A 27,556-nucleotide genomic window follows, 5' to 3' on the forward strand; every position below is an offset into this window, starting at 1 on the left:
AGCATGCAACTACCAAATCTCTAGAAGAACAGAAAACATGACTTAATCTATGAAGAACTGTCTGACTTACTACAACCACTGGAATTACACACGTGAACTGCAGAAGCAACAAGTGAAATTACTTCTGATGTCACATGTAACACAACCATAGTCACTGATCTAATCTCTGCTATGTATTTTTTACTAATATGTATAATAGCAAGCAGCTCAGGGAAATTACATGCTAAATCCTTCAAGGTACTATATAAAAGATTCCAATATGTTTTGGCTGCATCTGAAGTTTGAATAATTTCTCTCATCCATTACTAAGCTAATTCAGGTTAGAAAGATATTGAAACAGAAGGTTACATTTCTCAATCCAATTCTTCATCCATTTCAGTTCAAACTAATTAATGAGCTAGCTTACAAAAATCTCAGTGGTTCTATTATATACTCCAAAAGTTCTATATTCTGCAGAGGACTGGATGCATCCACCACTCAAAACAAATGCCCAAGTCCTGCTTTCAGTGCAAACCTAAAGAGAACCTCTGCTACTGAGTCACAGTCAAGGCCATCGACTTTGTGGCACTTTATACTGCAGGGTTTTAAAGGTTTTACGCTAAAAGGAAAACAAGACATTAAAAGAGTCCACGCACAAAATATGGGGGTTTTGAAACAGTAGGTATTCCAGTGCTGCATCAGGAACAGCAGGGGGTAGTATTTCAGCGCTTTTTAAATCCATGTACTTTTTTAGCAAAGCATTTTCCCTTGCTACAGGTTACCTTAAATCCCCCACCTGGATTTCTTCAGCACTTGTTCCACCTGCGTGCCTTCCAGGCAGAGTTGTCAACCCTCTTCTGAGCTGGCTAGGCACAGGCTCTGCTCCAGACAATGTGGTGACTACCTGGCTGCTCTTTCCTGCTCCCTCTGCCTTACCATACTTATTTAACATACTTATTTACCACTGTTGTGGAAATATCACTCGTGTAGAACAGGTCACCTCACATTGTTAATTCACATCTTCCTATAAACAGAGCAACTCGAGCTTGGTTTAAATCTAAAATAATAACTTGTACAGCCCACAAGCATGTCCAACATTTTACAGACTAAACTAACATTCCTCCCATGAGTGTATAGTCCAAACACACCAAAACAGTATGTAGTGCAATATAGAAAACAGTGATTTTGTACATGCAGTATTTCTTGCGAATATCAAAGAGCTCCTTGCATTTTCCAAAACTGAGACAATATTATCCTACCTAGGTTTTGAATTTAGACACCTAAACTTACAGTTTTAGCTAAACAGGCTATGTCCCTCAACATCTACTAATTGCATTAAATATTTCTCCTGTTAGCTTTATTTTGCCAGGTGTAACATCAGGTAATTGAAATTGTGTTTACTCTATGGATAAGTTAGAAAAACTTTAGGCAAGGGAAAAAAAACCCCAAACCATTTTGTAGTAGTTTTAGAGTTCGGGGTTTGTTGTTGTGTCTTCATACTTTCTTTTTTTTTTCCTTCAGAGTTTACCTTGATACACACACCCCACCTCCCCTGCCCCTAAGCCCAAACTTGCTACAGACAGCCACAAGCATTTGTAGAAAACTTACTATCTTGCCAAATATTTTGTCTGTAATTTTAGGATATATTATCTCATGTATTACCATGACTACGATCCAGCATAGTCTTTGATTCAAGTGAAAGAGCTGATTCCCAGTTCTCCAACAGGATAAATTCAGGTATCTGAGAAATAGGACACGTTTATTTTTCACCTGTGTGTAACACATTTTATTTGTATTGGCTCACTTACACAATCATTTTACAGATTTCTTCCTCAAAATAGAGGAAAAAGCTTGTGTGAAATACATGAATACTGTTTCAAGACAATTGGCTGTAGGATAGCCAGTAAGAATTGTCACTGATCTTGTTGTTTATCCTAAAATGGATTAGAGTTCAGGAAAAAACCCAAAACAGCTTCAAAATTTAAAGCTCAAATCACGTACATACTAAAGGGTGAGCAAACTCTACGATTCTTCTATAAGTTACCACATTGTGAAGATGCATCTTGAAAAACAAATGAAAACTGGTGCAAAATTATTTTACTTATTATGGCCATAAGGGATCCAAAAGAACAGTCACTGAGGGAATTTCAATAGCGATAGAGATACTACATGGTAAAGCCATTATTTACTCTTCCCATCTCATTCAAACTATCTTATTCAATCATTTTAAAAACGATACATGGATGCTATATGACACCTTCTCTCAGTGGCTGTTTCCATCTTTAAGAAACAACTGTAGTATCAGTTTTTATTATGAAAACACTGACCCTAACCAAGCCATCGTACTACTATCTTCCACCTGTACACAGACTAACCAGACTGGAAACTACTTTTTACCTGCAGATCTTTCAGTTCAATCCGCAACCCAATCTGAGTAGCCAAAGACCAGTGAAAATGCAAAGGAAGCTACAGGAATCCATTAGCACAGGAAAACAACTATGCTTTTCAAGTCAGAAGGGAACTGTACCTTTAGCAGGCAGCTAAACTGTTATCTGCATCTTAGTTGGCACACTGTGAGAATGAAACATTTATCAGCAATTACTTCCATAATGTCCTCATGATCAATTTACAATATTGTCAAAATAAGGTGGCACACACAAGAGCAAGAAAACACAAGAACCCACTAGTGGCACGCAGAGGATTGCCGACTACCAGAAAGATGACACAAACCTGGTAAGTATTTTTACATATAACTAGGTATGATCTTCTAATCACAGAATAATAGGGTGACCTCATCCACTCCCTGCTCAAAGCAGGGTTAACTTCAGCAAGGTTGCTCCACTCCCTGTACAGTCAAGTTTTGACAATCTCCAATGACAGATTCCTCAGGCTGCCCCACTGACTCCAAGCACCAATACTGAAATAAAAGTAGGTAGTTGCATGCATTCCTAACACTACTTATTTGAAAAACATGTGCCTCTTACAAAAATTACATTATTTTTCAGGAAATTATAACTTTTCAAGCACACTGGACTTAAAATACTTTTCATACCTTTTTAAAAATATATGTAAACCAAACCAAAAAGATCAAAGGACATATCCTACTTCTAGTTACCAGCTTATTTTTAATAATCTTCATGAAAATCTACAAATCAGTACATCAGTTGCAAGCAGAAAAAAATGGCAGAACAGATGTGTAAAACTGACGGGGAAAAAGCCTCTGCTTCTACCTAACCTGGTCATATTTTCAAAAGAAATGCAAGTTGTACTATTGCATTACTTTCTCAGTCAACTGGCAATAGATAAAAATACCAAGTCTTTGACAGAAGAGATCACTTTTCTTACTTGGTTCAAAATACCATTTTGCTCTTTTACTTTCTTTCTATTCTAGTCTAGTCCCCAACAAAGCATAATTCCTTCTTCCTGCTCAGGGATATAATTATGTCTTCATTAGTTCTGAAATGCAGTACAGTAGGAATCTGTTGATTTTTTGGCAGCACAGGCATACTAAATAAGAATAACCAGATGCTGCTTACATCACTTTCAGATACAGACAAATTAAAAGCAAAACAAAAACCAGTGCACAGGTGTTCATGAAAGCAATAAATTCTGAGTTCCCCCACTATTTGGCTCTCTGTTATAAGGGTATTTTACTGTGGGTCCCAAAAGGAACATTGTTTGCTCACAGCTCACAGCTATTTCATGCCCTCAGATGTACATACCAAATACAAATTATGCAGATAAAACTCTGTAACCATCTGGTCATCTAAAGTATTTCATATAAATTGTAAGTGACCTATTTATTAGTACATCGAATGCTTCACAGTCTGTATTTTCTTCTTCCTTTTTGTTGTATTTTGATTGAAAGTTAAGGATGGCAGTCTGCAGAACTCCAGGATATGTTGTTCCTTTGTTTGCACACCAACAGGTGCATGAACAGCCATTAAGTAGGCTGGTGTTAAGAAGTGCACAATAGCATAACTGCTCAGTTATGCTCTGGAAATCAATGGAATTACCACAGAGGAAAACAAAATAAACTGAAGTTCATGTGAAGAATAAGATGAGTTGTCACTTGCGGGAGTGCCTAGTTATAACTAAAAATTATACTTTCATTTTCAGCCATTCTTCCAGTTTATGACTTAATAAAACAATAATCACTTCCTGCTTTGGGACTGAAACTGTTCCTGGTCCTCCTCATTCCAGAAGGTTTGTTTGTTTGTGGTTTTCCTGGAGAGGAGGGAGAAGGGCATATCAAGGAAATCCATTACTATAATATTTTAAAATGGTATTCACACTCTTTTTGCTCTCTGGGCCCTTCAAATATTGAGTGCTCCATTATGGTCTTTCCAGAAGCAAAAGACTGCTTTCATGAATGTATCCTTAGGAAAAATCTGGTTGAGAAAGTATATACTTAGGATAAAATATACATATATGTATATATCAATAAAACAGACTTCACCACATACAAGTTGCATAATATTTTCTTGACAGAAGTATGAAGTGCAATTAGGTAAGTAAATGAGACCATATAAACCCCTTACATTACACTATTTTTAATATTGTAGTATTAAGAACTATTGACATTTGAATACACACTGACAACCTGAATACCCATGTCTCATTTGTCTGAGGGCTATGCTTACCACGAACTTACATAACTTGAAAAGCAAACAGTTTAATACATTAAATCAATTGTGTGCATTAGAAAGCTCATCTCAAATATCCATGCGTTTGGAACAGACACCTGAAATACAAGGGCTGTACAGACAGCCCAGTAACAATGTACAGGGTGATTCTATGTAAAGCAGCTTGGATCAAGTCTCACTGTCTTTGCTTATTTAATTCAAGCCCTGTGGAAGAAATTTATTGTGTGTCTTTACAATACTCTGTACAATGGGAATGGGATCTCATTCAGAACAACTCTACAAATAAGTGATAAAATCATCATTACTGGAAGGTACATCTCAATCATTACGTCCTTTTAGGAACATCACTGTATTTTCACAGTCATAATCAGCAGATGCTACATTAAAACACTGTTACCGAGCGGCAGTGCAGGTATATGCGTACAAATAACCCAAAGGGAAGTCTCTCAGCCACTTCTGCAGCTATCTCGGGATGAAAGGGAAGGCCCTGGCGTCCACTACCTGTCTGCTTCCTAGACCTGACAGGAGCCATCTGGCCCTTTCCAATCACCTGCAGCTGCGGCCCGCTTGAAATAATAGTGGAGCAGAGCAAGGGTGAAGGACATGATGTGCAAATGCAGCGAAAAGTCTTGTATCATCACCTTTACAACCAAGGAGGTCACTGCTATAAATTTATAATTTCAAAATTATAGCATGTACCAACCATCAGACAAACCGTGCAATATTTAAGTATCTGCTCAGAAAGACAAATTATATTGCCAGAGTGCTAGTTACATGAAAATATAGAAACATCCTAACTGTATTATACAGCCTGAGCCAAAGGTTAGAGTCTTGCCAGCATATCAGATTTTAAATCTTTATTTTTTCAGGAAGACTGATCCAACTCCTATGAAATTTAGTCGAACTTATTTTAACTGGCTTTGACTCTTGTTCACAAGAAAAGGAGGGAACCAAGAACACAAGACCAAGACCTTCAACTTTATGTCAAAAACAAGAAAAAAGGCAACCCCAAAGACTGCCAACAGCAAATAGCAGTGTAACATTCTTCACTGTTCACTCAAAATGACTGAGCATTTTGATGTTTGAGCACATTTTCCAGGCAAAAGCAAGGACATAAAAATTACAAATAAGTAATGAAAATACCAAAAGGTACCAGAGATAGAAGAAAATGTTTATTTTCTACAGTGAGTTAGAAAAAACATACGCGATAGTAATTTCTGCCCATTACTGCAGTAAATTTGTTTTTCCTCTTCTAATTCTCTTGAAATAAATGTCTAGTCAAATAATGGAAGCTCTGATCCTGATTTGTTTCCAGATATTTTCTCCAATGCTGTCAGTTATTGGCAGATACCTGAAAAAGCCTAGTTAGTTTTACATTTTCCAGAAATAACTCCAGTATAACTGATCCACTCTATACTGTCATACATTTTTAGTGAAGCAATAAAACTATCTTCTCCTATAAACACACTAACAAACACCGAAAGCCATGACAGAACACATGTAGCAGAGCCCTGAAGCACTCTGCTACAGTAGATCTGGTAACACCTTGTCTCTTGAGCCCAAGGGACACGGGAGTTGCAGTGGAGATTAGTAAGAGAAATAAACAACGATTATTATAGACGTTTAAAGATTAAGGTAGTGAGCACTCTTTCATCGTGTATAGTCTATTACTGAACCACCATAATTAATAATGAATTCATCTGTAATGCCTTTCAATCATATTTTAAGATGCTTCAAAAAAGAAAAGTAAATCAAAGACTGTGACTTACTCCTAAATCAATGTCTTGACTTAGTCAGCAGGCAGCCTATTCCCTGTCAAACACAGCATGCTTTGAGACTGCACATTTGGATATACAGTTCATATGCAGGGTAAAATATCTTTTTTAAACCATATTTGATTAAAAAGAGAAAAATTACTAAAGATAGTCACACACTGCAAAAGCTTGAATGGTTGCAAAGAACATACAAGGGTATAGGGCAAGATTCTGTCATTCATTTCTTCACACAACTGATCATTTTTTATTTTAAGGAAAGCATTTGTTGGATAGTATCCTTCCAAAACTATTTATCCAACCATATGTGCAAGCTGAAATACCTAAAAAGAGAGCTGTAAACAGTGATCTACAAATAAATGACAAACGCAGGAGTTTTTGTTACTGGCAAGCTACTTCAATGCCAGGATATCCAGCATTCCGAGCTCAAACCCCAGAAACTTCACTAACCTCCCTGTAAAGGACTGAGCAGTTTGAAGACACCACAACATGTATGAAAAGAGGTGCTAGGAAACATTTACACCAGCACTGCTGAAGTGCTAAAGCAGAAACCTGTGGTACTGTTCAAAATCACAAACATTTACCATTAAAATTCTACATGTCAGAAGACAGACTGATAAATATCTCAATATACATGTCATTTTATACATACCAAAGCAGATGGAACTAATGACTTTAACTTGTTGAAAAACTATACAAGTCTGAGTTATGTATGTACACAGTAATAAACTACAACAGTTCTTAGTCTGGTTGATACTGAAAGTACAAATAAGGCGTTTATGTAGCTATTATTTTAGCTCTAAGAAAATCTGAAATTAAATGAGGTAAACTAACCTTAAATAATGGATACAAACATAACACCAGTGTTTGAAATGCAAATGGAAACTTCAAAAATAATAATGCCATTTACATTACATGCAGTGTACCTTTCAGGATCTAAATGGTGGAAGAGTTTACCTGTCCAAAACTGGCCCACCCCTTATCTGTCAGATTTGGGGACAGCAGAGATACTTATCTAGAGGCCAAAACCAAAAGACTATCTTCACAGTCTGGATGATCTTAAGGTCATTTCCAGTCCTAACCATTCTACGATTGTATGAATCCTCTACCAGCCATATACTCCAAAGTTGCTTTTTCAATTTGGCTCCAGCTTTGCAGAAAGTAAAGTCATTAATGTTTATACATATGACATTATGGAGATAAGATAAAGGTTTCATTTTAAATCTAAGGAAATAAATATTAATTTTTCAGATGCAATGTATGTTTTTTTCTTGAATACTTACAATGGTCATTAGTAAATGGCTATTTTTGCAATTCTGTGTTCAGTTATTTTCTTATTAATATAACATACCATGTTTTGCCACTGGCACTTCAGTAACTGCTTTTTCCTATTAGTATTTTGAATTGAGATACTCTATTGAACTGGAATTTTAAATATGGTTAGAAAATAATAGAATCTGTCTGAATCATAACTGTAACTAGCCCTAACTTCCATTAAATCTGACATATGCCATAATAAAATGTTCACTGAAAGAGATTAAGTTCTAGATGCTGCAGAAATGCTGTAACTTCCACTAAAGTTTCAGTCTCCTACAGCTTAATTTTCCCCTTTTAATGATGTCCACATTTAACTGAAATCAGCAATATTCATCTTTGATTTAATCTTTTAACTGTATCTCACATAGGCAACTATAAAACATCATTAAAAAAAATATAAAACAACAACTACTGCAGAACTTCCTTATTTTCCCCTCACCTGCAGTACTCAAAACCACATCACAGCCTCATGAGAAATGGAAGTCATTGAAAAACCACACTTCTTTCAGTGTTGAAAATTATATATAATTGAACAACTAGTTCTACAGGTGTTTCAAGTTTAAAGGATGCCCTGTCTTAAAGGTGTGGCCTCACTACCAGAGAAGCATAAAATGACATACAAGCAGCACTTGTCATCCTATCTATAATCTGACACTAATACCAATACAATCAGATAGTCTATTCTATTCCATTATAGGCAAATGTCATCAAACCAATTCCTCTCTAAATACACAGGAACAGATTTCTGGACCTTCAACTGAAAACATGAGTTCAATTTATTTCCACTATTGCCTTCCCATTTTCCATTTGCAAGGAAAAAAAAACCAAACCCACAATTAACCTCCCTGATTTGCTGCATCCTGAATGATTAACTATTTACATAAAAGGTTTATCATGAGGCCTTAAATCTGGTTGTCTCACTTAAGTACAGAAAATAATTAAAAAATTATTTACTAGCGTATATTATGTAATGTTACCCAAACCATTACAACTCTTACATTTTGAAAGAATAAGAAACTACCACAGAGATAAAGTAGATGCTGTTGTGCTTCACTTTAGCAATCTATTAATATTGTTTTCAACTAACTGCATTATGAAAAGTTAACAACTACTATGGTGATTTCTGAGACTAACTTATTCAGCTACCATAGCTGTTTCCTACTTGCCATTGCTTCTAAACCACAAGTTATCAACTCACAATACTAATGTTTTGTGAAAATGCATTACACGCTCCCATCGTTCCTATACTCATATGAAAACATAATCCCAAATCACCCTATCGTAATACTCTTCACAGACACCATGTGTGATACCATCATCAGGGATTGCAGTATTAGATAAGAAAAAAAAGCAACAGACTAATCCTAGCAAGGATTTTATTTTTCTGCAAATATTCCTTATTATAAAACACACTTTAAAAATACCCAAACTACATTCTCCCCGTTTTGGTTTTCTTTTTTTCCTTCCCAAATGTCTCTAGAAAGCATTAGATGTTCTTCCATTTCACAGCACTATAATGGTGCTTCTGTGAAAAGCCCAAGTGTCAGCATGTACCGTTGGGGCTTTTTTTTTTGGTTGGTTTTTAGATTCTTTTTTAAAAAGACAATAGTAAAGAAAAAAAGACTACTTGTATTTTGTATTGTCTTTAAACATAACTTCACCTTTTAGCAGTGCATGTAAATACAGCTCTTGGACTATATACCATTGAACAGCTTACAACAGGTAGATAACCTTTTTCCACTTTACCTTCCAGACTTCCTCAGTGAGAATTTGACTGTTTTGTATCATGTGAAAAAATGGTGGCAAAAATATTCTTGTTAAAGCTATTTAAAATTATGCTGCAAAACCAGCTGTTCTTGGTACCTTGTTGAAGTTTCTAAGAAATTAGATGAATGGTCCCCTATTTTTACCCCTTTCTATATCCAGCATCAACTCAGAGCACGTCTGAGAACTGTGGGGGAAGCCTTGACTCATCTAAAGAAAGCAGCTAAATTCCAAGTCAGGTAAATACTTCTGACATTTCCTAAATTCTGTAGGTTTGGGGGTTGTGGTGGTGTTTGTCTGCTTTAAACACAAACTCCTGTTACACCTCACTTCCTAAAAAGAAATGTGCTCTTGCAGCTCAAAAGCCAACTGTATTCTGGGCTGCATCAAAAGGAGCGTGACCAGCAGGTAAAAGGAGGTGATCCAGCCCCTCTGCTCTGCTCTCCTGAGACCTCACTTGGAGTATTGTGCGCAGTTCTGGTGTCCTCAACATAAAAAGGACATGGAACTGTTGGAACAAGTCCAGAGTGCCACAAGGATGATCAGGGGACTGGAGCACCTCCTGTATGAAGATAGGCTGAGGAAGCTGGGGCTGTTCAGCCTGGAGAACAGAAGCCTGAGTGGAGACCTCATAGCAGCCTTCCAGCATCCGAAACGGGGCTATAGGGGTGCTGGGGATGGACTATTCATTAGGGACTGTAGTGATAGGACAAGGGGTAACAGGTTAAAACAGGGGAAGTTTAGATTGGATATAAGGAAGAAGCTCTTTACTGTAAGGGTGGTGAGGCACTAGAATGGGTTGCCCAGGGAGGTTGTGAATGCTCCATCCCTGGCAGTGTTCAAGGCCAGGTTGGACAGAGCCTTGTGTGGGATGGTTTAGTGTGAGGTGTCCCTGCCTATGGCAGGGGGGTTGGAACTAGATGATCTTAAGGTCCTTTGCAACCCTAACTGTTCTATGATTCTAAATAAGAAAATTACAAAGCAATGCATTACTGATTTTTCCAACAGACCAACAGTACTAGAGATTAAGTAGAAAGTAATCATTCCAGACAAGAGTCATGAGCTCTTAGTATCACAAGATGAGTTAGGGAAGATAGAAGCCAGCCTCCTCCTCCCCCTATTCAAAAGATGGGAAACTTCCGCTGTAGTTGTTCAGTTTCCTGTGCTTAAAAAGGGGAAATCAGCCCTACTGCAAAAAAAAAAAAAAAAAAAAAAAAATCAGAACAGGAAGGGTCTTCAGAAAAACCAAACTCTTCTTTCCCCACCATCACCACTCCTGAGTCCCAAAGAGAACTTAACCTATCATCATGGCTACAGCATGTTACTCCTTGCTCTTTTGACAGTGGCACAGGTGCCATTCATATTTACTTATCATTCTGACATGCTGTCCAATTAACCTGAAGAATGCAAATAAAGGAGAGAGAAAGGGAAAGACAATTTTAACTAGCTAAAATGCAGACAAATCAGAATGTGTTCTCTAACTACAGGACCTTGACCTTGCCAAATTGCAGTACTCTGCTACAGCCAAAAGTAGTTCTGGAAAGTAAAAAAGTCTGAAATCACTATAATGCAAGAGGTAAGGAACTGCTATCAGATTTTCTACTAGGTTAATGTAAGGCAACTTGCCTCTGTCCACAACCATAAATAATGAAAGCATAAACCCAGAACAAGAATCCTTATCCTTTTAATTTTAGAGTAATTCTCAAATTGTCCCTCAAGTAAGTGCTTCTCACATTTTTGGAACAAAGGAAAATTACTTTTCTTAACCCATGTTATTTTAACTGTAGGTAAATGAATTGGTCCAAATTGTTCAAAATTTTTCCAGAGTTTAAGGGATTTCTTGAAATGCTAATAAAAATGTTTTTCCTCCAACCCATTTTACAGAGAGTATCACAGTACAAGTCACTGTGATACAAGTACTAAAACTGTACACCGTAAAATTCTATTATGTCAACCATAACCTGCAAATAACAACACATTTAAATATATGATTCACTTCAGAGATATTTTTATTATTGCAGCACAATGTGTGTCTTTAAAATATGGTGGTAACTGTATCTCTGATTAATCAGGACACTAGAATTTAGGTTTTAATTTATCTACACAAAAATACAACTACTACCTTGGCCAAAAGAAGTTTCTAATTATAATCAGAACTTCCAAAAGACTTTAACATGAGACAGGACATATTAAAATTTCCTACTCCAAGCTGAGAAACTGCACCTTGGTGAGAAAAATTTCTTGGATCCATACTTCTAAGATGGAGGCTCACAGATGCAAAACACCTACTGACAGCTAGCCCACAATGAATTTCTTCCATTGCTAAAGTAGTCTTCCACTACCATCATTTCCTTTTCATTAAAGAACCTTTCAAAAAGAATTTAAGAAAATAAAATTTCTTGGGTATGAAATATTACACCTGTTATACAACTGCAAAATACAACTCCAACAATCCATTTGGAGTCAAGCAACATTTTGTATTTTAAGTGAAAACAAGCCTGCCACCTTCAGGGCGAGAACTACAGCACATGAAAATAAACACCCTTTCAACTAGATACCTTTTGTAAGGTGTTCCTACCAAAAAGTGTCGTCAACTACAGGGATACTGCACTGCATTACTGAATATGAGTATGTACTATTTTCTAAGATAAAGTTACATCTGTCTTACCATGAGAGTGAGAAACATTTGTGGCAGCAGTTCTCAAACTTTTAGTTAGGTAACTGTATCAGTTCAGACTCAGGACTGTGTTTCTCCACTGATAACCTCACAATTACAGGTCAAAGTACACACAACTGGAAATGGAATATAACGTGACTCCACCCATAGACTGCATTTCAACACTGATTATTAAGAAAAGCAGGGTGCTACAGAGACTATACCAAGAAGCAGTTGACATCTGAGAACCAGTTTTAAAATTCTGAAGCATTAATACAATACGTGAAAGAGTTGGAAGATCAACCATTCACTCTAAAAGGTGCCACTTGCTCAGTAACATAGGTGTTATTGATAAAAAGCATACCTTTTTTCTTTTTCTTGACAAAGGTTAAGAGGGAGAAATCAGTCCTACAGATGATTTGATTTCACACTTACATCGACATTTATTTTTCTCTCTCTTGTAGGGTCTGTATCTTGACTCCTCAATTAATACCCACATTAAAATTTGTACATACATGCTCAGAAAGAGGCATGAAGATTGAGATACAAAGGGAAAAAGGTAAAGAAACAGTATCAGTCACATCCAGCAAGTAAGTACTGTTGTTCATTGGCATGATCCTGCAGAAACATACTTCTACGGGATTTCCTTCCTCTGAGAGAAGAGGTTCTTGCTTTGCATAGCAGAAGCTTGGTTACTGCCATGTACCACAGTTGTGGTCTTTGAACTGATCAGCACTGAAAATTTAAGAGAAGTCCGTAACAGCAAAATAGAGCTTAAAAGTAGAAAGAATGAACAGAAACTTTAATCAGTTCTCTGAAAAAAAATTTTTTTTAGTACCATTTGAATTACTTCTTAAAAACTACACCAAAAAAATAAAACAAACCCAAACCAAACCAAAACAATCAACCCACCCAAACAACTTAGCTATAAGGAAATAAATACAAAACATTACATAAATAATGCCTCAAATACCCTACTAGATGACTCCTGGAACTTTTCATCTTCTTTTCAGGCATTTCTGTTCCCACTGTAAGAGATGCCAATCTATCAAGGATTTGAGCCTTGGCAGAATCTAATTTAACAGTATTTGTTTTCAACTGTCTCTTCATTCCCTCTCTGACAAAAGGTCCAAATCTGTACTAATGATTCTCTTGTTCCCTTACTGATGGAATGCTGCTTGCTTTCTTACACACTCTAAACTGTTGGTTTTATATTGCTCATCATCAGCCATGTAGCTCCTGTGTAATTATTATTAACTCTATGCTATTTGTACTCTTTTCACTAAATATCCTCGTGGTAGTATCATAATTTTCTTTGATTATGTGTCTTGATTACACAAGAATTTCTTATGGTCAAGGGAAATGTTTTCAAGCATAATTCAGTCTCTTCTGCACTCATGCTACTCCATAAATCTACCTCTCTCAACACTTGTAACTTTTGGAATCATCCTTTGATGAACCCTACTATTTTACTTTCCATACTGTAATCTGCCTTTAATTGCCTTCTTGATCATCACTGCATACTGTTCTCTCAATTATTGTGCTTTTTGCATATAAAATCTATATACACACAAACATTCTACATGACAACCTGTGACTGTGAAAGCTTCCCTATTCTAGGACCACTCCTGGCAAAACATCCCTACTCAGCTTTGTTGAAAGTACCACAAAAATAACAACCTCTTTCATCATCATGTATCTCCATTTTTAAATTCAGCAAGATCCTCTGATCTTTCTCTCTTCCTCATTTAGTATCCACATGTGTACAACTCTGAGCCCTTCTAAAGTTTTTACTAATTTGATCTTCTTCGTTAAATTGCTGCTCCAATTTAAGCACTAGCCAAAGCCCCTATTTATCGCTATCTTTAAATAACTGCCAAAAAGACAAGCAGCCCTGAAAAATCACCTAACTGACGTGATCTACTGTAGTAAAAACTATTGGTGGGGACTGGAGAGGGGGAACGAGGGAAAGTATCAAGAAAGAGTATTTGTTTAAATGTGTAGAGTCCTTTCCTCTTATATTCTCTATGCTCTTCCTGCTTACCCTATAATGGGACTTCCCTGGGTATGCATGACAACCTCCAGAAATTTAAACGGAAGGCAAACAAAACCCCCTCTCCTTTCAGAAAATTAACCAGAAGGCAATATGAGTAACTTAAAAATAAAACAAATAAATAAACAAGAGCAGAACTAGGCAATTCAAGACTAGAATCTGCTATCTTGTCTCTCTACAGCTAATGCAGTCAGTAGAATCCTGATGCAGGTCTCCATGAAAGGAGATCTCTACAATTAAAATGAAACAAAACAAGCCCTCACCACCACCAAATGCCTAAAAGCGGAGCTCATATCACTACTGGGGGGCAATACCAGCAGCACAGCAGCCACTCAAGTGACAACAGGTCTGTCTGCTTGAAAAAGAATACCACAAGCTGCTATGTAAGATAACAGCAATAATTTCTGATGTACTATGCAAGCAAGAATTATGACCTACACTCTTTTTCAACCCTCCTCTATGCACTGAGTTAGAGCAAGAGGTAGAGAAAGGAGATATGTACACTGTTTAAATAATGTGCTGGTTTTATTCTCTGGAGACATGAGTGTGGCTGACAGCTCAAAAACAAGCGGCTGTAAGCACTATTGGTAAACACAAAATTACATTATTTTTTGTAAAAAAAAAAAATAATAGCAAAAATAATTCTAATCATGGCAGAAACAAAAACTGTGTACCTGTATGACAGTATCGCTACAGCATGGCAGAAACTGCAGAGTTACATTAAAAACACAGTTTGTCCGCATCTTTTGACTGATTCACCTGCCCTCTACCCACTAGCTGTTTGGATCAGAACAACTTGCATACCGTAACTTGGTATTTTAAGCAACAGCCTTTCTATATACTCTGCTTATAGCAGGCTGAGTTTAAAAGTCCTCTTTCCAAATTATACAAGAGTAAGGCCCAGGACAAGCAACAGTTTTGTATCACATATGATCAAGAACTGTCAAAAAAACCCTGTACTTTGCACCTACTTCCACCTGTAAGATTCAGACCTGATTTCTAAATCTTTGTGTTTGTAGGTAGAAAAAAAAAAGTTCTTAGGATTCTTGACTGTTTATTCCATTGCATCTTTTCATCTCCTGTTGAAAATTAATTCTTAACGTAAATGTAGTATTAGAAGTAGGAGAGAAAGTCCATGCAACCCACCCCAAACTTAAGCTGACATCCAGTCTTGTCTATGAAATATATGCATACGTAATAAAAGTTATGCACTTCTTAACAAATGAGCATACAAAACAAAGTATTCATAAACATTACTACTTTTCTCAGTTACAGGAGCATTTAAAGAAACCTTTACTGTTCCACAATTGTATCCTTCTTAGCTTTCTTAAGTGCAATAATGCCTGTGAAGAAATACTTTACAAGACCTTTCTCCCTGCAAGCTATTTAAGTAACAGATAAAATCCTTTATTTGATTATATGCAATTGTATGTGTTTATGATATTCTAATATAAGGATAAAAGTAATTGTGATGATGACAGATTTTTTTAACCAAAATGAAAATGGTAAATTCAGCGTTAATGAAAAATATAAACTAACAGAACAGAAAGTAATTCTGTTCATGCAGCAGTGGTAGTGCAAGAAAAGAACTACTATAAGGTTTGTACCAATAAGTCAGAACTTCACTGTAGAAAGCAGATGGTACAATTCAAGTCAGAGACCACTCAGCACTTTATAAATAATGACAGCCTTCCCTTAGCAGCACCCCAGCATCTGGGCCACAAGTCAGTTAATATCCAGTGACCAATTTAAATGAGGGAGTTGACAACTGAAGACTAACTTCTCAGCATTAAATTACATAACCCTTCCTTTTCCTTCTACAGTATCCACCCCATCCGCCCTTCCAGTGTTCTCTCCACCAACATTCCCACATTCCTGTCTCCTCACTCAATGCATGAATGCACCCAGCTCACTCTATATTCACAGTCCTCCTCTTTGCAATTCAACTACCGGTGCCCAAAGGACCTTTTATCCTCCACCTGCTAAAATACTCCCAGACACCTTGTCCTTCCTCTTTGGCCTACAGGAGAAAGCAGCTTGGCCCAACTGGAGGCAGAGTTAGCGTGTGCCTCCCAGCTGGATAGCTGACTACTCAGCTACTAATAGTAGTAGTGTCTTCAGAGTGCAAGTTTCTTTTCCCACCAGGCCACCAACCTAGTAGTCCCCATGCACTTCAGAGCCTCCAAGCTGCACATTTGGATCAATCAACTGCCTAGAGATGTGCATTTTTTCAATAGGCAGCCACCAAGTCGAGAAATACATGAAGTCTCTGAAGCCACAAACCATAGTAAACACATATCATCTGAACCAAAAAAGCCTTGAAGAAAGACACAGCCCTGACAGTCGCTTTCACCTGGTGGTCTTCTACAGCAGAATCCTGTACAATGCACTCTTCTAAGAGTTTCGTCTAGTAAGGCAATCATACCAATAGTCCTGTACATTTACATTGCTGCTGTGTCACACCATATGTTAACAATCCTATTTAAGTTGTATCTACTTCACTATGACTTTCCACCATTATTTCTACAATATAAAAAAAAGTCTGAATCATACTTATTTTGACTTTGAGTACTGGAAGTCAGCAATATTACAGAACCCACTATACGAGTGAAATTATAATAAAAAGAGAGTAAATTCTTTTATAATGTTCTGAAAACAATAAATAATGGTAACAGCTTCTTGTTTTCCTTACTTAGCCAGATCACCAAGCAGCCTCCTCCTCCCCCCCAAAAAAAAAACACACTTCAATTAATTTACTCATACAAAAAAACCAAATCCTGCTGCTTTCATAAACTCTTTAAAAAGAAAACAATCACCAAACCTTGAGTTTGCAACTTTCTTTTACATGCAAAGACCTCCTCTGGAGACAACTAAAGAAATTAACACTGTTTACACCCATTTCAGTCTCTTAAGTTTTTAATATATCTTTGTTGATTTCATTTTTTGTAGTTTCTTTCCTTGCTAAAGCAGGCACATTCTGTGTTAATATACATGGTCTGGCTCTTACACACCAGGCACACTGCAGGACTGACACAGGATGCCATGGATTTCAGCCCAGCTCTGAAGAGGGATGAGATTGTCTAGAGAGAATTCCACATGGCTTAAAGTCTACAAGCACAACTCTTACAGCAGACCTATGGAAGCACCGAGTCACCATAAAACTAACAAAATATTTTTGCTTTCTACCAGGCACATAAACTTATCAACAATCATAATTTTAAAGTGCATCACCCATCCATACAGAAAAGTATCCATGTATTTAGGGAAGCTGAAGGGTGTTTGTTTACAGTTACATGTAGAACAGTAGCTTAAATCACTTTTTTCATTGATCTTACTTAACGAGCACTTTCTTGAACAGCTGAACTAACTCTGTTTAAAGTATAGTTAAATTGTTTCTTAGGAGAATGAAAGCTACTACAGAAAAATGGGATTTATGTACTGGTAATAAAAAAAACCTAAAGAGAAAAAAAATCTTGTATTCATCTGTGACAAAGACCACCTTTCTAGGAATATAACTATTTCAGTAATAACAGTATATTGACTACAGTAAGAAAACAATACTAAATGCAATGAAGCCATTGTCACCAAGTATTTTGATTTTCTAACCTTTTACGCTTTTCCTGTGATCCCACATGCACCAACATAACACCTTTCTAATTAATACTTCATATTATATAAATGGAGAAGCACATAGCATTAAACAGAATAACGAGTTTAGCTAAGTTTGAAGGAAATAAAGTAGTCTGAAGTGTTAAAAAAAAAAAAAGCTTACTGAAAGTATTTTAAGCTGTATGGTAGTTACAGCCTTGTATATTCTTTAAACCAAATTAAACACAGTAATTCACTACAGGGGTCAGCCGTTGCATGTAACTACTCAGAAACAAAAATTTCACTAAAAAAAAGAACTAAATATACATTTCTATATGTTAGAGTTAGAAAAATGACCTTGGAAGAAGCAGCAAAATGCACACCTATGATGCAATGCCTGACTGGGTCTGCAGAGTACCTGAAAATACATTTTTCAGGTGTGTGAAATACCCTTTAGATATTTGCATGAACCCTGTGAATTCTGCATGTCCACTGCTGCAGAATTTTTTTTCAGGTACCATGGAATCTATTACTGTTTTGCTGTAAAAGTCACTATTTTACTGTTGCTAGGCACCTGACATTTAGTGCTTTGTCCTCTTGCCCTTTTACCTGCATACACCTTTTCTTTCCTTCAATTTTACAATAAGGAATTAATTTGGTTACAGTAAATACTCCATGTGCAGTCAATGGGTACAGACATCAAGGGGTAAAGGAACAGAAAATGAATTTCAGCCTGCAGTCAGAGACTGATAAAATGATGATTAGCAGAGAATGAGACAAAAAGACATATGAGCTAGGAAGTCAGGGTAAGCAGCATCACAACAGCAAAACCCCCTCAGCCCACAAGCAAAGGAAAGGATTTCTGAATTGGCCCATGTAAGTAACATCATGGAACAAATGAGTGGGGAAAGGATGCCCAGAAAGCACACTAAAAATCTCCTTCAAAATAACTAATAAGGAGATTAATCAATTACCACACTGAACAATGAGTTGGAACTATCCGTCTATATGCTTGGAAGTGGGGGTAGAAAGGTATCTCACAGCAATACAAAAGATTAATACTGCCATGGAATTTATTCCGATTTCCCACAGAGAGCACAAGGTTCAATTATAAAGAATACTCTCTAGAGACAAAGTTAAGGTTGCACATTCACACTTAAATGAGTTTTTGGGTGGTTCCCCCCCCCCCCCCCCCATTTACTATGCAACTGTAGCATTATATGCACATATACTGTTACAAATGTGACTTTTCACAGGTTTTCCTAAATGGTATTGGGGCAAAAAAGTGTCCAAGAAACAGCTCTGTAATCTTCAGTGTTTCAAAGCTCTACTATCCTCTCCAAAATTACACAGCACATACATGAATTCTGTAACATGGCACTGTTTACCTGGAAATTGCCCAAGTTCTACATAACTTAATTGAGGTCACTAAAATCCAGGTACTCTTGAGGAAAATAATCATGTAAGGGAAGAACTGTTCCCAAGTTTATTTCCACAGGTTTCCTTTTAATACAGATACACTTCTTAAAAAACAAATGCACACACAGTGTCTACACTTATCCTACATCATAATCATTGTTAATATACTTACTACATGCCAGATTTACCCCTGAAGTAAATTCTTTTCATTTAGATTAATTAAGCCCCTGGGATGTATCCCAAACAAAAAGTTACCCCAACACATTATGTCCCAGTAACACAGGTTGTTACAGCGCTTGAAAGAACTTCAACTGACCTACTCCAAGTTAGTCATATGATTTAGTGATTTACAGAGCTGAGAATCTCTACACGTGGATTATCATGGAAGCATAACAACCTTTGGACTGGGAGGCAGAGGCCAACCAGCAGATGTCACAGCACCTAACAATGGAGAAATGCATGCAGCCTTAAGTATGACCCATCCAAACTTCACAAAACAAACACAAAAAGTACAGCAAATATTGTGAGAGAAACTTTTCTCTGAAACAGAATGATCACCTTATTTTACAGGATTTTTATGTATTTTAGGCAGCTACGGATTGACAAGTAACACTTGTAAAGTATTCTGGAAGACTACTAATCTGAACAGTTGCTCCTCCCACACCAATAAAAAAGGAAAATGGTATGAACACAGCTCACTCTTGCAGACAAACATGCTCCAGTGCATCACTCAACAGAACTCTGCTCTATTATAATAGTAAGCAATCCCACTTGCAGCATAGCTAGCTTGGTACAATGTATCTGGAGGCAAATGCATACACATTCAGTCTAAAGACAGAAAAACAAGAAGTAGAGAACTCAGTGCCAGTACCTCATTGCTGAAAATCTAATTCAGGTCTGCTTAGACTTGAACTTGTTGCTCCAAGGAGACTGTATTTTAGATCTGATACCTAGCTCACTAATCTAGTACCTCAGGCAAAGCCTAAGCTCACTATTGTGGGTACCATCTTGCTGTTTTATTATCCTTCCTTAAGATAAGCTTCTTTCTTTCAATCGTTCCAATATTTCTCTGCTTAGGTATCCCAAGTTTATTTATTCCCTTGGGAATAAAGATTGTTTTTCCTCTCATCTGTGCTGTATTTTTTCCTTCTCAACACTGCAGAGGGCAAACAAGATTATGAATAGTTTTATTTTCCTCATATATTCCTTATTTATATTAATTTTCAAATATTTAAGATATGACATAGAAGCATGAAGAGACACAATTCCTGCATTAAAAAGCTTACAGTCTCACACTTCCCTGAGAGACAGGCAAACAAACAACAGTATACCCACTTTCCAAATATGAATAAAATGAAGGCAACTGATTTAACTAAGGCCACAGAATAAATATGTAGCAGACTGGTAACCAGAAACAAGATAATGTGATCTCTGGCCTATACCCAATTCCCTCTATGAACTATGTGTTTTCTAATAAAGTGGACAGGTACTACAGTTACTCCAAGTAGTCCAATTTAAGGTGCAGACACCACTCTGACACTCTAAAAAGGCATTTTAAAACAAAACACAACAAAATAAACTATAAACAATCCATTCTCGTAATCTGCTACATACCCAGTGTTCAGTTCTCCACAGAACATAACATAATCCTATTTTATTTTTCAAACCATGCTTCCTCAGCTATTGATTAAGGAAGAATTTGAAAAGACAGTAAGTAACAGTAGCCCCTTTTATGACCGGTTTAACTAACGCTCAGGAATAAAAAATTAAAAGAGAAAAAATAAAAGGTAATTTTACTGTATTTGGATATCATTCCTATTTGACACACACTATAAAAGTACCAATCTGAACCTCTGTGTACCTCTGGTACCTCACCTGTAAAACTTAACAAATTATACTTTTCTATTTCAAATTATACTTTCCTATTTCATTACCTGGGAAAGTGGGGAAGGTGTTAGGAAAAAAAAAAAAAGTATGGAAGTCTTATCGATTGAGATTTGACTGCAAATAAGCAAAGTAATTAAAGCCTACTGGCTCTAAAATAAAATAATCAAAAAACCCTTTTCTTAGCCTAGGCTTACTCCACAAGGAAAAAAGCAATATCCTTGCATTCCACATGCATTCTTGATCATCTTGTAATATGCTTACGGTTTATTCAAATACGCTTACAGTTTATTCAAACCTAAGACATTACCACAGCTATTAATTTTAAAGCATAAATTAATTTTGATACTGTTTCAGTTACATATTAGAAAATGGTCACAACATATAAATTTCCACCAATTATTAGAAGATTCAGTAGGTCCTGCAAGTCACCCCAGTTATTACAGTGTTGCCTGAAACTTGCTCTTCATAATTTATTAGTTCTGACATCCGTCTAGCTAAGCTTCCAAGTTAAACAACCAGAATTCTGTATTAAAACTGAAGAACAACATTTACCCCTCCCCAAAGAAACCAATATAGTTCAGCTTAGCAGCAGTCATTTCTAACAAAAAGCTTGCAAGAAAATAACCAGGAAGAGCAAATATGTTAACATTCATCACACTGATTTTTCACAACATTTTTCAGCAGTAAAGCAGAGTCCTGAAGGAAAAGCTCAGAAAATTTGGTAGAGGCCAAGCTCATCTGCATAGTGACTACTACCACAACATAACTGTAAGAAAGAGCAAAAAAAGTTTCCTTTCACCTGCTACTTCTTCTCCTCAGAAGAGGCCTAATGCAAACTTTGGATTGTGAAAGTTCTATTTTCTTTTGAGCAGATTCCCAGTAACTCTGACAACACCCATGAAAATAAATAACTTCTATTGAGAGACATTCAAAGATTTTAACAACATATTTAATTTCCCTAAATAAAGCTTTGTAGCATGAACAGTAACTAATCTTGATTGTATGCTGACTGTACTATTACAGTACAACAAAAAATTCCCTCTCCAACTATGTAAAATATTCTCTTCAGACTTAAAAGCAAGGCCTCAGATATCTGACTAAACACATATTACAGTTCTTATGTTGGGAGGGGGGGAAATAATTTAAAAAAAGAAATCATAAAAACGTCATCCAGGTATTTGTTTCCTGTGTTGTCAATGACTGCAGGATTTGTGACAAAATTAAATATAACAGATTCCACAGGTAAATTCTGCAGCACTGCAACAGAAGTCTGTAGCTATGCAAGATGAAAGCCTTCATTATAGTGTTATTCAGGGATGGACAAAACCTGTAAGGTCATCTGGTCCGTTTCTCTGCCATTTCTTGGGCTCATTACCTGTTGCACATGTATTAACGTCCTGACTGGGCTAGTTCTGAATGACCCACGGTGTGGGTGTCCCCCTTCTCTGCCTGGCATGCTATTCAGCAGGTATGCAGGTACATCTCGGGGCTTTTGTGCTGCTGTCTGCTCTGAATTTTCACCCTCAGCTTACACATTCACATAGCCTCTTATTTTATTTAAAATTATCTCCCTTTTAAATATTTAGGCCCTTCAAAATGCTTGTAAGATACCATTTCCCCTTCTCACCTAAACTGTTAATTTAGCCAAGCAAAACATACTTATTTCTCAAATCCTTTTTTTTTTTTTTTTTTTTTAATCAATTAGTCCCTTCAGCCTTCTTAACATCTTGCTGCTCTTCTCTAAGCTTCTGTTAAGTTGCCCCACCTGTTGCTAAGGCTTTCTGAAAGTAGAACAGTACTCCAAATACAGTCAGTCACACAATCTCTTACCAGAACTCATCTCGACTTGTTCAGTGCCTCTGCGGATGCAACCTAAACTCATTCTGATTTTTACAAAGTCTGTGTATCATATTGCAAACCGGGGTCGGTTCCTCCTGTCAGAAGCATGCACAAATCCCTTTCATATGAAAGGGAGTTGGGTGCACACAACTGACAGGATTATCAGGACCATGGTATCACTCCTATCCCTTTTTCAGCAATACTGTTTTCCAGGTTATTCCCTCACAATGAATACCTGTTTTGGGTTACTGTCCCTCAACTGTTTTAGCTTGTATTTTCCAAACTAAATCTCATTTGTATTTTCCAACAATGCGCCTAATTCCTTTAGATAACCTTTTTTGCCCTGACTTGTGTTTAACTCTTCCTACTACCAATGTCTGCTAATGTCACAACTCTACTACTCATCTTCTTATAAAGTTCATCAATCCTGACACTAAATATGCCTAAAACAGTGAAACTTACATTATTACATCCATATGTAAGCACTGGCGTTACTCTTTTAGCACCTAAAACTGCTGTGACTCACCAAGTCTATTCTTTATACTTTGCTCTATTTTTGTTTATGGTCCCTCAACGAATTTTTCTTTCGGATGACTATCCACATACATAAATAATTTGTTAATGAGAGATCTTGAGATGTATTTGAATTTTAGAAAATATGTGCAATATTACTACAGCTACAACTTTCTCTTCATCCACTGGAGCCTTGAACCTGCAATCAGATCTGGCAAGCCAGCCACTCCTGTACTCACTGATCTGTCTGCAGATGCTGTTGCAGTATTAGATCCTAATTTTAAACACTGAGCAACAGGAACAAAGAAAACTCTTTTAAAGTATTTTTTCTTGGAAAATTCCAGGCTGCTTATTATTACTTCCCTAATATTTGTGCCATTATTTTACTAGGAAGAGAACCCCTTAAATTTATCTAGTTCTTCAGCTCCTGCTCCTGCTCCCACCCCCAACCCCCCACCCCCTTTTTTTATTCTTTTTTATTTTTTTTTTTTAAGGAATCAGTATTATTCTATTTCTTAGCGCCATCTTGGAGATTACTACAAATACCTTCATATCTTTCAAGAATGTCCTCTATTTATTGTCAGTAACTATTTTGTATGGTTCTGATTTTTAACTGCTCACTTTTTCATTCTACTATATATGGAACTTCAGGAAATTTAACATAATGGCTTGGCTTTATAACTTCATGCGACTTCTCATTTATGAGCTGACCTCCTTCCTCTCTCCTTTACTTCCCCTTATCTGCCCAATATTTGCAACAGCAAATTATTACCTTTAATAAATATTAACTCTTTTCTGCTGCCTTTACCAGAAGCTTGCAATATACACCTGCTTCCCACCTTTCAGACACTCTCTGCAGAACTGAGACTTAAACTTACTTTACCTTACACTTAGTCCTTTCACATAATTTCTCCTACTGCAGACAAATACCTTTTAAAAACAAACTGACTTTTAACTCAGTTAGACATACTTCATTTACACATTTAGTTTACAAGGTCTCTCACTCACCAAGAACAGATTAAGACCCACAACAGAAATAAATGTATCGCTTATGCTCATATGAAAACCAACAGAACCTTATACTAACATATGAGGTCACATAAACCCAATTCTTTGCAGGACTGTAACCTAATCAACCACTAACATAAAAAACAGGCTATGTTTCATTTTAGCTTTCTTTTCACCTACTGCATGTTTACCAACTAACAAAAATGTAAAAGCACACCCACATTACTGATGTTTACATTTATTACCCCATATTATTTTCATTAACGTTATAAAATAATCTTTAGAGAAGCATTTAGAAAATGCTTTACTAATTCACCTCAATTGAGATGAAACATCTAATCTGCACTACATCCAAGGGAATTACACTCTCTGATGCTGTAGAGACTTACAGAACTACATTAACAAGTACAGTCTATCAATGGTTATCAGCACTGTGGCTTTTGACTGCTCACTAAGAACCACAGTACATAAATTACTTCACCTGTCGGACAGCTCAAAGCAACACAGGCACAAGGTCTGAATGGTTCAGACTTTCCCTATTATAAATATTTTTTTCCAGTGAGAGAAAAGAGGGGGCAGTGCAAAGGAGAAGGGGTAGACAGGATTGGCTATCATGTATTCAAATATCACCTATCATAAAGCCTATCAGAATTCTGTCAGAAGTTTAAACAATTGACACTTTTAATGAAGCCTAACATACATTCCCAAAGACACACAGCAAAATTCCACAACAGTCAAAATGAAGAAAGTTCCTTAAACAAAAAAGACACAGTTCACAACTGCCTACAAAAACCATAACCTGATGCTTGTCTTGCAGGACATTCAGTTTGATCAAGCCAACAGGACTACTGACATTACACAAATAATTCAACTTTCTAGATTATTTACATAGTAATTTTAAGTCAAAAGGACAGCATTCTTAAGAGATAACACAGCAAAATGAGCAAGTGGTCCACACAGCTCAAGATCTTATCTCAGTGAACATGGTATGCCAGATGTTTCAAAGAAGCAACTTTCATCACAAATCCAAATCTGCAAATGTATTCATGTAGGTGCACACCACTGAATCCCTCTGAATTCAACAGGGTCCCATCTGCCATGCAGATCCCTCACTTCACAGGACTCACAACATACAATTGGATAAAAAAAATTATATAAAAGTTGGTAGGCCTCAGTTTGTTTGACTTTGCTTGCAAAGTCATTACAATAGTGAGGCCAAAATTACAGCCATACTTGAGACTCAAGAGGAGTTGTTTTCTTCCCCCCCCCCCCCCCCCCCCCAAGGGAAATTGCTCAGCAGTTCATGAAAATCTCACTCCATAAGAAACCTCAGGTTATGTTCTTCAACACAAATAAACAAGACTCTTTTCACGAATTTATCATTACAGTATTTTTTCTTTCCTGATAGCAAAACTGCCCCCTTCCAAAAAAACCCTTCTAGGTTAAAGTCAAACAAACATTAACCTAGGAGTGATACATGTGTGTATACACAGTCTTATTACTGCACATGAAAGGAGGTGAACTCAGCTGGCTAACAGTTCACATCACACTTACATTATGTGAGAAGCAACAGTGAGTAAACCAATAATTTAGAAAAAATTAAAAAATAAAAAACAGACCAAAAAACATCAAACACTAAAACCCAATCAACCCCAACAACCTTGACAGTATATTTCAGAATGGCTTAAGTAAATCACAGAGATTATGATAAGACATTTTTAAAGATTCTTCATCTTAACTGTTTAACAACTTTCTCTTCTAAATTCCAAGTAAATAAAAACCCTTTCAATTATTTGTATGTTATCATTTTTATATATCTGCATCAACTGTATGTTAAATAATGTCAGTACTAGCATGCTAATAACAACATTTTTGTATGTCTGATTCTAAATTAAAAAATAGTCTCCTGTTAAAAATTAATAGTCATTAGAAGGCTAAATTAATTGTGTTAACTGTCACAGCATATAAATGCTTTCAAAATACAGATGAAAATACAAAAGACATACAACCTTCTACTACAAAAAGTTAGGCCATTCAAGCACTTATAACATATGGAAATACAAAGGAAAAGGTAAAACCCCCCAAAACTATCACTTTGCAAATTGTATGTAAAATCTAGTCAAGTAATAGACTACATGGTCCAAAAGAAAAAACTCAAAAAGCAAAAAACTGGTTTCTATGATCTCACAAATCTCCAGCAACACTTATCTCAGTACTTCAGTGCTATGTAGCAGAGAGTTAAAAAAAAAAAAAAAAAAAAAAAAAAGTCAGAGAAGGACATCCTAAAGTGGAGCTTCTCACTTCATTCCTAGGCCTGCTACCAATCATAAACTCTACTGAAGCTGTTAACAATGGCAATTTCTTTTCTTCGTCTGAATCTTAAAGCAATCACCTATTAGCACCAAAAAAAGAAAAATTCAGTAACTACAGATATCTGCCTAAGGTTTTCCAGACATCAGTGTAACATAATAACTGCTCCACTGTGCTATGAACTCTACAGCTTCAAGCTGGAAGTCAATCTAGGACAACCAATAGAAAGTGCACCTGTACAATTACTGCATTTCCTAATTCAGAAGGCCAAACTAGAGACAGATAAAGCTTGTGTATACTCAGATCACCAATACAGATCACCAAAAGCCCATACATCTTTTGTATATACTGCACATCTATATTATCATTAATTGCAATGAAAAAATACCATTTATGTAATTCAGAAAATTACATTCCTTAACCAATGTACATAAAACTTTATTCTAAATGAAATTTATTTGTCTATATATAGCACCTAAAACATCATACACAAAATAATTTTAAAATCTTTCACACAAAGAATAATCAGCAAAAGTTCATAAAAATTATTTTTTTAAAGGCCATCTAGGAACTGAACAGCACCACACATTGTAATTTAAAATACTCAATATGAACTCCATGCTACATTAAAAAATAATCTGCATTACAAAACAACCTGTATCATTTAAAGGAATGGAATCTTATTTTTAAAAACTGAAAAAATCTAGTATTTTTCAAGTAACAGAAAAATCAATTAGCTCTTTATATTCTAAAATATAATGTATGCTGCTAGCAATTGATAACAATATAATTTCTCCAAAGCAGT

At 36.3% G+C, this 27,556-nt stretch overlaps 1 protein-coding gene across 2 annotated transcripts in view; it reads right to left on the reverse strand.

Moving 5' to 3' along the window:
• ARID2 (AT-rich interaction domain 2) overlaps nt 1–27,556 on the reverse strand; it is a 104,074-nt gene that overhangs the window by 73,785 nt on the left and 2,733 nt on the right. The window lies entirely within an intron of this gene.

The sequence above is a fragment of the Lathamus discolor genome, chromosome 1, assembly GCF_037157495.1.
Source record: "Lathamus discolor isolate bLatDis1 chromosome 1, bLatDis1.hap1, whole genome shotgun sequence".
NCBI lineage: Eukaryota > Metazoa > Chordata > Aves > Psittaciformes > Psittacidae > Lathamus > Lathamus discolor.